This window comes from Aethalodelphis obliquidens, unplaced genomic scaffold, assembly GCF_003676395.1.
Source record: "Aethalodelphis obliquidens isolate GAN/ISIS:26980383/991018 unplaced genomic scaffold, ASM367639v1 scaffold55, whole genome shotgun sequence".
NCBI classification, from domain to species: Eukaryota; Metazoa; Chordata; class Mammalia; order Artiodactyla; family Delphinidae; genus Aethalodelphis; species Aethalodelphis obliquidens.
Genome location: NW_020837999.1, coordinates 8,993,718 through 9,010,991, shown reverse-complemented (window position 1 = coordinate 9,010,991; position 17,274 = coordinate 8,993,718). Strand labels below are relative to the sequence as shown.

The 17,274-nt window shown below is 41.1% G+C and overlaps 1 long non-coding RNA gene across 1 annotated transcript; it reads right to left on the bottom strand.

Annotated features, from left to right (window-relative positions):
• Positions 1–1,754: 1,754 nt before the first annotated feature.
• Positions 1,755–4,327, bottom strand: LOC113609170 (uncharacterized). The gene is made up of 3 exons (XR_003428533.1): positions 4,140–4,327; positions 3,955–4,010; positions 1,755–2,143 (listed from the first exon to the last, which is right to left on the bottom strand). It is a non-coding gene; the product is annotated as an uncharacterized LOC113609170 (long non-coding RNA).
• Between the last annotated feature and the right edge of the window lie 12,947 nt (positions 4,328–17,274).

Sequence of the window (17,274 nt, the reverse complement as noted above, 5' to 3'; positions counted from 1 at the left end):
TGACTTCCCTTGAATTGATTTCCTTTTTGTGATACAGCACTGCCTCGGATAATCCAGGAGCACACAATCTGTATTTCCCGGGGCTTTTCCATTCAGTTCCCAATGCCCTTTAGTGAATTTTTGTCTTTTTCACCCACACTTTAGCCCTCTCTTTTGCTTTATCTCCCCTAAGCTGCAGGCCAGTCACTGTTGAGCTGTGTGGGTGCCAGTCAGGGGTGAAGAGTTTAACAATCCCTGGCATTTTTGCTTGGACCAACCCAGTTTTTGACTGCCAGGCAAAAGCAATCATTCTCAACATTCTGCATTGGTTCCTGGCAAATGCCACTGTGCTTAGGGAAAGAAATGTGGCTGCTGGGTTCATTGACCTTTTCTCTATCACTGGGGTTCACCGTCCCATCTTCCCCCTGGAGCTGGATAGGATAAGGACTGACCAGGCCCTCACATTCTGCCTTCCTCCCCGACCCGTCATCATGACCCCTATTTACACCTCACTGCCAGAGCTCTGTCTGCTGCCCGCTCTTAGCATCTCCCTCTCAAAGCCCTCATGGAACACTCGAGCCACCAGGGCACTTACTGATGAGAAAGGACAGGGACTTGCCAAGGTCACACAGCCAATGAGTGGCAGAACCAGAAAGAAAACTGAGGTCTCCAGATTCCAAGGTTTTCCTTCTTCTCCCCTAAGCCTAGTCTACCCAAGGGCCCACTAATTGCCCAGAATACATGAAAGACGCCAGTCACTTCTTCAAGGAATCACCGCTGTAGGAAATGAGCTAGCTTCCTATATTCCCATTAAATAAAGGCCTTCAGTGAGGCAAACCCATGCATACCCTTGAGTTTTCACAGCTGATTTTACAAAACTGCATCCTTTCATGAAATAGAGTTATTTTCCTAAAAGCAGAGAAAAGGGCTCACTAGAAGACACAGGAAACTTTCCAGCCCCGTGAACAGCAATAAACATGTGGTCGGCTTCCTCCTGCCCTTTTCACCCTTCTGCCTTTCACCACCCTCCCCGCGCCAGCGCCCGACTCCCCGCGCCAGTCTCCACCTCCTGGAACCCTGCACATGGAGACCCCTTTCCCTCTGACGAAACCCCGTCCACTCCAGATTCGCCGTTAGACTGTGTGTTCCAGTTGCATTTCCTTTCCGGAGTGTGGAGCCAGGGAGTCTCCGGCTCAGATGCTCCCGGCAGCCGGAAAGGCGTGCGTCCGGCCACCCACAGAGCTAGGTTTGTGGCCGGAGCAGTCACGGAAGGCGCTGGCCTGGGGCCTCCGTGCAAGATGGGGACAGCAGGGGGCACGAGGGAGCGGCATGCTTAAGGAGCATCCGTTACATAATTCGTTTCGAGGTTGTGTTTATTTCCGTTCTTTTAGCCTGGGGTTTAAGCTGGTTGGCTACTGGTTTTCTTCTGCAGTTCTTCCACGAGAAACTGGAACCTTCATGAGGGTAAAGCTGGGACCGCTTGGCTCACCATCTTGTCCCCAGGGTCGGGCAGATATAAGCGCTCAATACATTTTCAATGGATTCGTGGATGGGTACGTACTTCAAGCGGAAATAGAACACAAAAGAGCCCTCAGGCATGAGAGTAAAGCCATGGATGGTGCCATCTTCTGGGCTGCTCAGGACCCTCTGGGTGCCGCCCTGAGGTCTGCCAGCAGGGCTCTCCCAGCTGGAGAGGAAGCCTTTGCTGGGGACACACTCCTCTCCCCCAAATGCACACACATAGCCTCAACTGGGATTATTTTATGTATGCCTTTATTTCACTACGGATAAGGAGGCTTACTACAAAACACTGGTGAATTAAAATGGTAACTTACTACCATGAAAATGAGGACCAGGGAAGGGACTGATGAGACGCAGTCTTAACCCGGGAGCTCAAGGCACCATTCTCCACCCGCAGCTTTCCTCTGTTTCCCAGATGGTTCATCATTGAAGTGATTCATTATTAAGCACCTACTGTGTGCTAAGGGCTGTGGCACACACAGGAATATGTAGGAGGTGGACCCCATCCTCAAGGATCTCTCAGGCTGTAACGCTGGGTGGGGCTGGTGGAGTAACCTAAGTGCTGGAGAAGCCCAGGGGAGGTGGGTGTCCCTCGTGAACGGGGGCGGGGGGCTTCACAGGGGAGATGCATCTGTAAAGAGACCTAAAGAGATGACATGTTAACAGTTGCTCAGGTCCTCGGGTTGCGACTGGTTATAGGTCTGCCTTGGGTTCTTTCAGTGTACCTTGTGTCTAATGACAAGGAATGCGGAATCACTTTCAGATTAAACATGTCTATTTCCTCTGTGGCTGCCTCCCACCCCCCTTTGACCCAAAGCAGGAAGCTGGGAGGGGGGCGTGGATCTTAAGCCATTGACCCCTGCACATTCTCTTCCATCCAGTGCTTGTCTGGTGCTGTCCAATGGGAGCTGGCCCTGGGCACTGGGGCATCCTCTCCCTATTGGGAGAGAGAGAGACTTACAAGGGTAGGACCCAGCAGCTGCAGCTACAAAGTATAGCCCAGGAGCTTGTCCCTGCCTGGAGAGGAAGGCTTTTATGAGACGTGAATGTGTATAGGGACAGCCCTCATGGCAGTTCTGAGAGCTCCAAATGTCATGCTAGCATCTAGATAGTGTCAAACCACACTTAAGTTATCACAATAACATTGTTGGCAATTTTCATCCTACAGATTCTACCACTAGTGCCATGAACATCCCATGAAGCCTTATTATATGGCATGTTAAGCTGGTTTTCTTCCAGCTATTAATGGGTAGGATTTCTATAGGGGATTAGGGGGTTGGATATGGAGATATAAAAGGAAGGATGGAAAGAAAAAGTGAGACACTTTCGAAAGACCAAACAATAGCCCAGTTTGAAAAAGAGCATCGGGCCGGTGTTACAAGGGCTGTGATAGATCAGGGTAGAAGAACTAGTCTTGGTCGGACAGTGATTTCTAATGATTTCTAACCAATCAGAAGTTGGATACAGTATTCTTGTATGCCTGACTTTACAAAATTGTTAGCCTTGTCTAAATTAATTATATGCCACATATTTATATCTATTTTTAATTTAGAATAATTAAAATTAGTTCTCTTTTGAGAGTTTCTTGAGATTTCCTAAGAAAACTGGACTTTTAAAAAAGATTTAGGGTCCCTGCCATCAGACCTTGCTGGTTTGAATACACTCAATGTTCTAGGTGTCTATAAACAGTCTTTTGTTTTACTCTCTGCTCTTTTATCTTTCCCTTAAAAGCCTGACTTAACCCAGTCAATTGTTTGTGTCTCCTGGGAGTTGTTATGAACATGTTTAACTACCTCATCACCTTCTGTTATGAAAGCCTGCCCCATCCCCATTTGCTTCCTGCATTTGGAGAATTTTGTTGTCCTTTTCTTGCCCTACATTCCTGAGCTCGCCTCCGCACAGTGATACTGTCTGCTTTTGTTTTGTTTTGTTTTTTAAATAAGGATCCACTTTGGGATCTGATCAGATCATGCTTTTTATGTTTTTCCCATTTTTCCTTCAAGTTTCCATGGAAGTTCCTTCCTAAGGAACAGGTACTTAATTATCAATTTAGAAATGTCTTTTTCTGAGCTGTTTTCCTTACTCATTGACTATTGATTCTCATCTTTTTTTTTTTTTTTGCGGTACGCGGGCCTCTCACTGTTGTGGCCTCTCCCGTTGTGGAGCACAGACTCCGGACGCACAGGCTCAGCGGCCATGGCTCACGGGCCCAGCCACTCCGCGGCATGTGGGATCTTCCCGGACTGGGGCACGAACCTGTGTCCCCTGCATCGGCAGGCAGACTCTCAACCACTGTGCCACCAGGGAAGCCCCTCTCATCATTTTTTTCTTCCTGAAGTTAAAAGCAAGGGAAAACTTCATTTTCCATTATTATTTGCTCTCCTGGGATTTTCACATGGACAAGTCTCATAATTGGTCGTGTTTGGTTTCTTAGCTCCGCCTTAATGGACTTACCTTATGGAATCTTATTCTTCCTGAGGGTCAGCTTCTGTCAGGAGGAGCATCAGACACTCAAAACAAGAGCAGATATAGCCTGAGCACTTCCCTGGAGCTGACACTCCTTGTTCAGTTCTTTGTCACTCAGCCAAAGACATATACCTGAATAAGGGCTGAAAAGTTTACAGGACACTTTCACATACCTCGTTTTATTTAACCTCTCACAAGAAACGTGAGCAGCTGCTCTGTGGCCTGCGATGTTACCCGGGAGTCCCGGACTAACCCTGAGGGCAATCCAAGACTCCTCCAGAGGCTGCGTGAGGGCTGAGGGTATAACTCTTCCTTAGGTTGAGCACAGAAATTCTCCTGTTTTAGTTTCAAGGTACAGATTTCCATTCAAGTCTCCTCAAGGAGAAAAGAAAAAAGAAAAGGGTGTGTGTGAGGGGAGTGGTGGGTAGGGAAGCAGGATATGAGAAGTGTTCTCCTAAATTGAAACTGAAACTGACCTTTTGAAAAATGACTAGGTGAACTATTTTCCCTGCTTCTCAAGAGCTGTGAAATCTTACTCATGGTGGCTCTGCTTCTCAGCATGTCAGCTCTGTTCTCTACTTTACCAGTATCTTCCTGCTGACTTCAGCTTTCATCTGGTCCCCCATGGTCAGCCCAGGCCTGAGCCTACCTCCTAGCACAGGGCCTTTCAGCTCTGCTTACTGACTCAGTCTCTGTCTCCCAGGCCACATTATTTTATTTTATTTTATTTTAATTAATTTATTTATTTCTGGATGCATTGGGTCTTCGTTGCTGCGCACGGGCTTTCTCTAGTTGCGGTGAGCAGGGACTACTCTTCATTGCAGTGTGCGAGCTTCTCACTGCAGTAGCTTCTCGTTGTGGAGCACAGGTTCTAGGTGCCCGGGCTTCAGTAGTTGTGGCATGCAGGCTCAGTAGTTGTGGTGCTCGGGCTCTAGAGCACAGGCTAGTAGTTGTGGCACACGGACTTAGTTGCTCCGCAGCATGTGGGATCTTCCCGGACCAGGACTCGAACCCATGTCCCCTGCATTGGCGGATGGATTCTTATCCACTGTGCCACCAGGGAAGTGCCCCAGACTATGTTCTTGAGAGATTTGATTGGCTGAGCTCATTCATTCAAGCCGACCACACCAGTTGGACGTTGTCCAGTGGCCCACCGAAGTTCTGCCCTTGGGACAGAAATTCAACTTCAATCCGTTTAATTATGTGGTTTTTTTGTTTTGTTTTGTTTTTGCGTGGGGGTGGGGATGAGGGGACTATTTAGAATAGAAAAGCCAGGGAGGGGGAAGGGTAAGATGGGACGAAGTGAGAGAGTGGCATGTATTTACATATACTACCAAATGTAACATAGATAGCTAGTGGGAAACAGCCCATAGCACAGGGAGATCAGCTCGGGGCTTTGTGACCACCTAGAGGGGTGGGATAGGGAGGGTGGGAGGGAGACGCAAGAGGGAGGAGATATGGGGATATATGTATATGTATAGCTGATTCACTTTGTTATAAAGCAGAAACTAACACACCGTTGTAACGCAATTATACTCCAATAAGATGTTAAAAAGAAAAAAAAGAAAAGAAAAGCCTACTGGCAAAAAAGATTCCCTTAGAAGGAGATGTGAGTTGGTGAGAGATAGCCAGCAACTCTAGTTCAGTGCCCCCAAAGTAATATCTTCCTCACCGTGTTTAGGCAATATTTATTACCATGGAAGGAAACATGGTGGGACATTCATCTAATAAATATTCTAGGGACTTCTGTGTGCGCAGGACTGTGCTAGGCATGGGACAGATATTTCAAAGTTGGGTTAAGGGGAAGACAGAGACAACTTCCTGATGACTTAGACTTCCCTTCTAACCCACATAGAGGGAAAAAAAACTGGGTACACAATAGCCAATAGTAAGAACATAGGTAACACAAACTTTTATGGGTTTGGGGGGCCTCTACTTATCATTTACATTTTTCTGTAGGAAAATGCTGAGTTCTCATGGCTTGCATCAAAGAAGAAAAACATGCTTCTTTTTAATTTTATTTTTAATTTATATTTTATTGAAGTATAGTCGATTTATAATGTTGTATTAGTTTCAGGTGCACAGCACAGTGATTCAGTTTATATATATATATAAAGCCATGTATATATGGCTTCTCATACACTAAAAGTTTATCAATTATTGGTGGAGCACAATCCACTTGTGATCTTTGGGGTGGAGTCAAGGTGGTTCTTGATCTACTGTTAATTAAATAAATGGTCAGTGCTCAGTGGAGGGGTGATGAGAGTCTCAGAGAGCCCCGTGCCACAAGAGCAACACGATGGACTGAGCTTGGTGTGTAAAAACACATGAGCAAAAACTGTGGGCTTTTGAGAACATTTATAAATAGATAAAATATTGCCTTATTTCTCTGAATAGTACCTCTGTATGTAAACATATTTTTACGTTTACCAACTCATGTTTGTTTTGAACCTTATGACCATCCTGAGAGATAAGTGCCATTAACCCCATCTTACAAAGGAGGAAACTGTGGAAATTGACTTGTCAATCCACGAATGGGTTACAGAGTCTAGCACCGCCCTCCCCCTGGCACCACGGCATCTCCCATATTCTCCCATGCTTCTACTCACCCGCTGTTCCACCTCATGGAAATCAGATAAAAGTTAAGCAATTTTAGCCCTGATCTATATTAAATTTATACTGATTTTTTTCCTGGCAGGTAATTAGTATAAACTTTACTTTCACAGAAAAGCAGAATGTTTTCAATAGACAGTGATAAAAAGTTATTGAAATATTCCCATTGTATTGCTTTTAGTCTAATAGTGGAAGATTAATAATCAACCTGAACTTATTTTAAGTGATTATTAAATAACTTACCTTAAATTTTTTTTAAGCTTCTTCCAATCTTTTTATTTATTGCTTATATTTCTGCTCTTTAGGAGTCAGTATATTACAGCAAAAAGAAAATGGGACCTAGATATCTCCACCTGGTCTGTTCACTCCTTGTGTCCCTGGGGCACTGGTCACATGGTCATACCTCAGTTTCTCTGGACTTAAAATGCTTCAGAAAAAGCTCTTGTCAAGATCAGATGCCAAATTAGACCGAGAACCTTGAGAGCATAGCATCAGGATTTTTAATGCTCGTTATCACTCATCTGTACCTCTAGTGGAGCAAAGGGGCTCCATAAGGATGAAAGTTTCTCCTGAATTCTTGTTATGAGACTGGATGATACAAGAGTTAAGAATCATTTCCTGATAAAATGGCCCGGATCACACACTAGGTGCAATCATCCTTTCAACCACCCTATTAGATGCTTAGTATTTTCCCCACATGACTTTTGAATAAATTCAGCTTCTGAGTCTCAAAGAAAAATGCATTGGTAAGAATGGGAGCTGGGATGTGCACCCAACTCTTCCCCAGGGCCTGGGCTCCCTGAGTGACCAGTTTGTTCTTTCTTACTTGAGTGAAGTTAAGTAAACTTTCCAGTCGATAATTTCTCAGTGTGACATGTGTTAAAGAGAGGGATTTCATTGCGGGAACACTTTCAACCATTCATTTCCTTTCTGAATTCTTTTATTCCACTGGGAACAGAAAATCTCTTCCCTGCCGATCAGTTAAATCCATGTAATAGATTTCAGTAAGCATGATTCAAAGGGTTTTTAATTAAGAAACTATTGCAATGTATTTTATTTTTAAAGATGGCACTGTGATCTGCCACCAGCAAAACAGAATGATGAAAGAATGCCACGGAGGCAGACACACACATTCATTTAAAGTTGGCAGTTTGGGTTTAAGGGAGAACAGTTTGTCCTTTAAAAACCCAGTGCTGCTAGGTTATATCCAATGTTCCGGGGAGGGAGGAGGGGGACGCAAAAGTAAGAGCTATCTTCCTGTGTCTTTTTGCCCTATGTAAAAGTGAAAAAATACCGAATGCAGCAAATCAGGAAAGGACCTTATGTCAAAGACCCCTGAGCATCCTGCTGGGAATTATGTGTCTTGCAGGTTATCTGTAGCTGTATTTCAGGTCCAGTGAGCTTCCTAAACAAGCTCCCAATCTCTCAGGCAACTTTTCCAAAAAATCTAGCTAGCCTGTGGTCAGGGAAGTCAGAATGATTTTACTATTAGCACCAGGAAGACTGAATAAAAAGGTAAATCTGCTAAAAACAAAAACAAACAAAAAATAAAACTAAGAACATAACACAGCCAAGTTAAATATAACTTTGCTTTTCTTCCTTTTTTAAACATTTTACATTCTTTTCTATCATTACAGCATTTAATATTGATTCTGCACTCCTTCTGGAATATTGCTTCACTCTTGTAGCAACACTGATCTTCCCTGCGTCTCCTGTGCCCCTCTGATTGCTTCTCCTCTGTCTTAGCTGGGTTCTTTCCTTCCTTCTGCTCTATATCTATGGATATAGATTGCAAGTTATAATGCGCTTTATATTTTAGGTAATAATTATATCTAACCACTCATTGAGTACCTGCTATGTTCCAGAAATTGTGCTGTGTACTTTACGTGCATTATCTGTTTTTGTTTTTTTGTTTTTGTTTTGTTTTATGGACCATGCTGTGCAGCATGTGGGATCTTAGTTCCCTGACCGGGGATCGAACCCTCACCTCCCATATTGGAAGCACGGAGTCTTAACCACTAGACCTCTGGGAAGTCCCTTTTTTCTTTTGTTTTGTTTTGCATTATCTGTTTTAATCTCACTGCATGCAGTCCTGCAAGGCAGATGTTCACATCCCCAACTTATTGGCGAGGCAGCTGACATTCAGAGATGACAAGAAATTTGCCCAAGGTAAACACACCTAGGAAGTTGTGGAGCTTCAGAGCGATGACCCTCTGGCTGTTAACCTCCTGTCCTTCCCCTGTGCCGTGCTTGCCCTGGCCCTGGGCCGTGGTCAGGTAGACGGGACTGACTCTGCCTTCACCTAGGCTCTGTGTATGTGGCTAGGGGCAAGGTGGGGGATATGAACAGAGAAGAAATAACTGGACAGGCAAAAAAAAATAAGAGGTAATATCTAAGGTCTATTACTTTAGTTTAAGATGGAAGAAAACTTGATGTGTTTATACGCTAAAGCGAAAGTACCAACAGAGCAGAAGGGTAAGTACTGATGATAATAACAGCTGACACTTATTAAACATAGCCGTGTGCCAGGGACCATGCTAAGCACTTTAGCAGGATTACGTCACTAATCTTTCACAACACGCTTATAAAGTAGGTACTATTATTATCATTGTATTTTACAGATGAGAAATGTGAGGCTTTGTCCAAGATCACCCAATGAGGGTGATTTAAATAAAGGGGATCTGAGCTGCGATGTTCAGGAATGCAGAGGTAGCTGCCTTTCCTGGTATGCAAGCCAAGCTTCTGTTTAAGGAGCACCCAGTAAGTACCAAGACTTTATTTACATTACTGTGACACTTAATGATATCCCTCAGGGTAGGTAGATAAATACCTCAACCGCAATCCCATATTAAAGTGAGAAAGCTGAGCCTCTGTGGTTACAGACTTGTTCAAAGTGTTCATCTTTTCTCTTTAAACACCCTGTAAAGAATGATGATAAATGTGGAGCTCTACATCCTCAAATCATAATCAGCATTTGTTTCCAACACTTCTCATCTAAGGAAGTGGAATGAGAATTCCTAGCTCAGGAAATGATGTTCTCGGAGCAATAGTTTAGGACTGTTCGGCTGCACCACCCTCCTAAAGAGGTTTGACTCAACTGTTGGGATTGAGATGATACTGGCAATCGGGATCTTTGCTTTTGACAGTGGAATTCTTTTCTTTTTTTAATTTATTGTAGTGAGGTATGGTTGATTTACACTGTTGTGTTCATTTCTACTGTGCAGCAAAGTGATTCAGCTTTATATATATACATTCTTTTTCATCTTCTTTTCCATTATGGTTTATCACAGGACATTGAATATAGGTCCCTGTGCTATACAGTAGGACCTTGTTGTTTATCCATCCTATATATACTAGTTTGCATCTGCTAATCCCAAACTCCCAGTCCTTTCTTCCCCCAACCGCCTCTCCCTTGGCAACCACAAGTCTGTTCTCTATGTCTGTGAGCCTGTTTCTGTTTTGTAGATAGGTTCACTTGTGTCATATTTTAGATTCCACATACAAGTGATATCATATGGTATTTGTCTTTCTCTGACTGACTTCACTTAGTTTGATAATCTCCAGGTCCATCCACATTGCTGCAAATGGTGTTATTTCACTCTTTTTTATGGCTGAGTAGTATTCCATTGTATATATGTACCACATCTTTTTTATCCATTCATCTGACAATGGAATTCATAATCTTACTTTTAATGATATAGGTATGGTACTGTTTGGTACAACACTCATTTCACTGAATAAGGCAACTAATTTTATTTCTTTTCCAAAAATTGCAATGCACAGTATACTTTGGTTTAATCATAAAAAGTTTCTGAAAATAATCAATCAGTAGTAAATAACTGAAAAAAAGGTTGAAAGAGTATAAGAAATGTAATATAAACTTTTGATGAATGAGAGGCTTAGAGAGAGAAAAAAGATCCCAAATAAAGACAGTCTGTATGCTATTAATTCTATATTTAATTGACCAGCAACTAGTATCTGAAATGTTTATGTTGGTTCCCATTTTCCAAAGCGCAATCCCATACACACCTCATTTGTCCTTCACAACAATATATGTCAGTTAGAATCCTTTTATCTACATGTAACAGGAAACTTGGCCTAAATAGATGGAGGTTGTTTTTCTCATTTAACGAGAGGCTGGGACGTGGCATTCTGAAACTGGTGTGGGGCCCAACAGTGTCATCAAGGACACATGTTCCTTCTACCTCCCACTTCACCATTCTGATAAGAATGCTGGCCTCTCACCCTCATAATGTGACAGTTGCTCCAGGCATCACATTGGTGTTTAAGTCTGGAAGAAGGAGTACGGAAAGGAGCAGGTACCAGGAACGTCTTTGCTTTTATTAGAAAAAAAACTTTCCCAAAGGACATTTCATTGGCTAGAACTGTGTCACTCAGCCATCCTTGCTGCAAAGGAGAGTGGAAAAGCAACGATTTAGCTTTTCCAGGTCATCTATAGTGAAGGTGAGCAAGAGTGAAGCATTTTGGCAAGGAAATCTGGTTAGCCAACCAACAGTGTGGACCACACAGGATTCTTTACAGATGGGAAAGCTAGTGTGCATGCTGATCACTCAGTCACAAAGAGGCAGAGCGGGGGCACAAACTAAGGTGCCCTGATTCCAGCACCCATGTAATTTCCACTGTGCCATTCAGCCTCTCTAAATTCCTCTGAGGAAGAAGACAGTACTTAAAAGTGTAGAGCAATGGGGATATATACGAAACAGATCAACTTTAAACCAGTAGCTTTATATCAGTATATCATATGATACCTTTATAATTGTTGTTTAATAAACATTATTATTCCATTTTTCTAAATGTGTATAACAACTAAGTTTTAAAGATATTGATTGAAGCATTGTTTATAACAGCAAAACACTGCAGGGAAAGCCTTAATTTTCAACAATAGAGAATGGGTTGAAAAAAGCATATACCATAAAGTAGAACAGTCAGAAATAAAGTTTCAGAAGAATATTAGTATTTACAGTATTTTATTAAATGAAATAAATAAATTATAGAACTGTATATACAATGTGAACCTAAGTTTATAAACCTATTTTTATATACAAAAGCTAGACATATATAGCAAAATGTTCATAGTGATTATATTTAGGTGATGAGATTACATGATACTGTGGTTTTCATCTTCGTATTTTTCTGCAATATAATTTAATTTTTAAAAGTCAAGCTATTGAGTGTGAATCACTATGTTGTACACCTGAAACTTATATAATATAGTAAATCAACTCTACCTCAATTTTAAAAAGATTTTAGACTTAAAAAAAAAGTCAGGCTGGGCTTCCCTGGTGGCGCAGTGGTTGAGAATCCGCCTGCCGATGCAGGGGACACGGGTTCGTGCCCTGGTCCAGGAAGATCCCACATGCCGCAGAGCGGCTGGGCCCGTGAGCCATGGCCGCTGAATCTGCACGTCCGGAGCCTGTGCCCCGCAATGGGAGAAACAAAAAAAAAAAGAGACCCAAAAAAAAAAAAAAAAAAAAAAAAAAAAAAAAAAAGTCAGGCTGTTGAAGTATAATTTACATACAATAAAATTTACTCTTTTATGTGTGAGTTTTGACAAATATATTGTTATGTATCCAACACTACAATCAAAATATAGAATATTTCCTTTGCTCCCCAAAAGTCCCCTTGTGCCCTTTTGTGGTTAATTCCTTTTTCCTTTTCATTGGCTGTTGGCAACCACTGATCTGATTTTTGTCCCTATAGATTTGCCTTTTCAAGAATGTCATAAAAGTGAAAATATGTGACACACAGCCTTTTGTTTTTGGCTTATATCGATTGGCATGAATGCTTTTGAGATCATTCATGTTGCTTCATGTATCAGAAGTTCATTCCTTTTTACTACTGAGTAGTATTCCACAGTACAGATGTACCATTATATGTTTATCCTTTTACCACTTGATAGACACTTGGGTTGTTTTCAATTCTGGACTAATAGTAATGTATTAATTTACTAGAGCTGCCATAACAAAAGTACCACTAACTGGGTGGCTTAAACAACAGAAGTGTATTGTCTAGCAGTGTAAGAATGACAAGAGAGAAAGAAATCTACCAACTCAAGGAAATGAAAGGAAGCTTGAGTCTGTTTCCTGAGAAGCCTTCCAAGAAACTGAAACTGTCTTTCACCTTGCACAGATCTGAGGGTTGAACTGATACCACCTGAATGGTCCAGAAACCCCCAAGGTGAGAAATAATATAAAAAATAGATCCCTGATAATACTCTTGGAATGCTTGGCAGAAATAATGTGAAACCGGAAAGCAACTTCTATGGGGTTCCCACAGGAAAAAATATCCCTACTAAAGATAATTTACCAGTAGAAATGTATCAAACAAGGCAGACCCCATTAGGCCCACCACAGGTGCCTGCCTAGGTTGTGTGTTGCACACAGCAGGGGCACATGCATGGTGATGAGAACAAAGCTCCTGGAGTTATGTGTTGGGGTGGCCCTGGAAGCCATCTACCACCAGCAAGAACCAGCAGGCACTGCAACAGGGGTAGGAAAGCCCAAGAACTTCAGTTGTTGAACTTCAACTTCAACAACATACGTCTTAACTAAAAATAGTCTTAAAAAAACAGGTATTGTAAAAATAATTAAAGGCTTGAAAGAAAGACTTGAAATCCTAAGAAAATAGCAAGGTACTATTTTTTCAAAGAAGAGGCAGATTTGAAAAATAAATATAACTTCTAAAAATGACAAATATGGTTGAACTAAAACCTGAAATATATAGGTTAAACAGCAATTAGATATAGATGGAGAGAAAACTGATGAGCTGGAAAGCAAATTGAAAGATATTCCAAGACGGCACTGCAGAGAAATAAAGAGATAGAAAATAGGACAGAAATTAAGGGGTTTGGGAAGAGATGACATGTTCTTTGAAGATGTGGCTTCTTAGGAATTTTTTCTTGATAGAGAAGAGATTATTACAAGACAATAAGTTCTTTAGTTTTCTCCATTTGGGGAACTAAGAAAAGAAAACACAGAGAAAAAGTCTTAAGAAAAAATCTGGACTTTAGGAATATCAGGATGCAACCCCAAGAAAGAGTCTTTTATTAGAGGATTAGAATTAATAGCAAGGTGATTAAATGAAGAATATAGTTGCTGTGAAGGCAGATGTAATTAGGACAGGCAGAAGCTATGTTTAGGCATTTGATTTCCAAACTGTAAATGGAAGAAGTTTAAAAAAATCTTTATGGGAGAAATAATAGTTAAATGGTGATATTTCATGCTTGGGTTTAATGTGAGAAGAGAGCCTAACTTGTACCTTGGTGAATAGATTTCTTTGTCTTACTCCAAATATTTATTTATATTAAGCAAAATAGTTGTGGGGAAAGTGGGAAAGTTATGCTCATATTTGTACTTTTTGTTGTTAAATCACCCTGATTACTTCAATCACATCTGGAGCAAGTTTACAATTGGGGACCACTGCCAAATACAAGGATCCAATATTTCCTTGGAAATGTCAACTATAATCACAAGCAGAACGCCAAGAAGGAAATCATCAATCTCTTTAGAGCTGACTTGTATTTTCAATTATTACAGTACAAGTATCTGATCACCATTTCCTTCAAGAAATAATATAAACTACTGATGAATGGACAAAGGCAGGAGATACTGAGGACTAGATAGAGGATGAAGGTCTTTAGTAAGAAACAACCTGTTTACAAACATAGGACAGTGCTGCTTTTGGAAGTCATCAAGCAACAATGGCCTTCAACCTGGCTTTCTTGGAAACTAAGGAAGGAAGAAATCATTCCAAATTTTAAAAGTAGATTGGTAAAAATTTTAGCGACATGTTTCTGGAAAAGCTATTTTCTCTTCCCCTAAACTCCCCTCTTAATTAGGGCATACTGTTCAGAATTCAAAACCTGCTGGCCAAGTTTCTAGGATAAACAAGACTTTGTGGCTCTAAAATGAGCCCTAACTTGAAAGCTGATTTAATTTGGAAACAGGGATGAAGGGAGAGGAAGAGGAGTTCTTAAATGAAAAGGAATATGGAATTTAAAAATAAGTAATGCTTGGATTTCGTTCCGGGCACCAATATTTCTCCAGGCAATTTTGGGCATGTATTATAAAATCGAAGCCAATTTGGCTAAGCCCAGAGCTGGCTGTACACCTGAAGGAATCTCAAGTGTGAAAGCCATCAAGAAGTGGGACTCGGGGGCTTCCCTGGTGGCGCAGTAGTTGAGAGTCCGCCTGCTGATGCAGGGGACACAGGTTTGTGCCCCGGTCTGGGAAGATCCCACATGCCGCGGAGCAGCTGGGCCTGCGAGCCATGGCCGCTGAGCCTGTGCGTCCAGAGCCTGTGCTCCGCAACGGGAGAGGCCACAACAGTGAGAGGCCAGCGTACCGCAAAAAAAAAAAAAGAAGTGGGACTCGGACTATGGGTATAGAGATGAATTTTAGAAGAGAATATAAGCTTTTCGGGAAAGCAGGATAATATAAACTTTGGGGGAAATGAAGCTTTTTAGGAAAGCCAGGGGAAAACTGACACTATTTAAGATACAGAATAAGAAAAATGTTCCACAGAATAAGTTAGATCGACGAATATGAGCTTAAGTACCAGAAATGAGGGACTTCCCTGGCAGTCCAGTGGTTGGGACTTCACCTTCCAGTGCAGGGAGTACAGGTTTGATCCCTGCCCAGGGAGCTAAGATCCCACATGCCTTGCGGCCCAAAAATCAAAACATGAAACAGAAGAATATTGTAACAAATTCAATAAAGACTTTAAAACTGGTCCACATAAAAAAAAAATCTTTAAAAAAATACCAGAAATGAAAGAAAACGATTGGCTTTTTTGGTTCTTGTTATTGTTGGCTGATATTGTTGTTGTTCTTTGCCTGAAACAGAGGGTTTTAAAATTTTTCTTTTAATCCTGCCTTTACAATGATGAAAAGGCACTTTGATTAAAGAGAAGATGAGAAATAAGTGTTTCATCTTAAAGGATAGTAAACAGGTTCAGTTTAGTGCTTGTCAGCAAGATGGAAGGTTAAACAGAAAAAGTTACAAAACAATGACATTTTTCCAGTTTTTTTTTTTAAATAAAAGAAGCCATTGTTCATTGAGCTAGTAACATTTTTTAACTAACAAAATTATATTTTTTTATAATGCTAAAGACCTACTTTTTTGCTCTTCAGTTTATGGAGATATAAAGAATTTTGACTTGTTTTAAATGCTTTGAAATGTAGTTCTGATGATTGCAGCAAGGTGGAAAAATTGATGATGTTTTAAAAATTGTATAATTTGATGTAAAAGAGTCCATAGTAACCTAAGATTTTCTTAATGGTGCATTGTTTCCAAACCCTATAAAAAATTAGTTTCTCTTAGAGCTTACCAACCTCAGCACTCTTGACATTTTGAGCCAGATAATTCTTTGATATGGGGGGCTGTTTTGTGTATTCCAGAATATTAAGCAGCACCCCTGGCCTCACCCAGCTAGACTCCAATAGCATCCCCCACCCCAAATTATGACAACCAAAAACGTCTCCAGATATTGACAAATGTCCTTGGGTTGGAGGAGTGTATAAAATCACCTCCAGTTTTGAACCACTGGTTTGTTTTAATAGTGTTAAGATAATCCACTTAAGATTCACCTTCTAATTACAGTAAAAATAATGTAGGCTTATTTTCTTAGTTGATATCCTCAACAAAAGAGTGGGTTTTGGGGGAGGTTGTTTTTTTAATTAATTTTAGAATTTTATTTATTTTTTTATACAGCAGGTTCTTACTAGTTATCCATTTTACACATATTAGTTTATATATCTCAATCCCAATCTCCCAATTCATCACACCACCACCCCCTTGCCACCACTTTCCCCCTTGGTGCCCATATGATTGTTCTCTACATCTGTGTCTCTATTTCTCCCTTGAAAACTGGTTCATCTGTATCATTTTATTAGGTTCCACACATATGTGTTACTATATGATATTTGTTTTTCTTTCTGATTTACCTCACTCTGTATGAAAGTCTCTAGATCTATCCATGTCTCTACAAATGACCCAATTTCGTTCCTTTTTATGGCTGACTAATATTCCATTGTATACATGTACCACATCTTCTTTATCCATTCATCTGTCGATGGGCATTTAGGTTGCTTCCATGACCTGGCTATTCTAAATAGTGCTCCAATGAACGTTGGGGTGCATGTGTCTTTTTGAATTATGGTTTTCTCTGGGTATATGCCCAGTAGTGGGATTGCTGGGTCGTATGGTAATTCTATTTTTAGTTTTTTAAGGAGCCTCCATACTGTTCTCCATAGTGACTGTATCAATTTACATTCCTACCAACAGTGTAAGACGGTTCCCTTTTCTCCACACCCTCTCCAGCATTTGTTGTTTGTAGATTTTCTGATGATGCCCATTCTAACCACTGTGAGGTGACACCTCACTGTAGTTCTGATTTGTATTTCTCTAATAATTAGTGATGTTGAACAGCTTTTCATGTGCTTCTTGTCCATCTGTATGTCTTCTTTGGAGAAATGTCTATTTAGGTCTTCTGCCCATTTTTGGATTGGGCTGTTTATTTTCTTAATATTGAGCTGCATGAGCTGTTTATATATTTTGGAGATTAATCCTTTGTCCATTGATTCATTTGCAAATATTTTCTCCCATTCTGAGGGTTGTCTTTTCGTCTTGTTTATGGTTTCCTTTGCTATGCAAAAGCTTTGAAGTTTCATTAGGT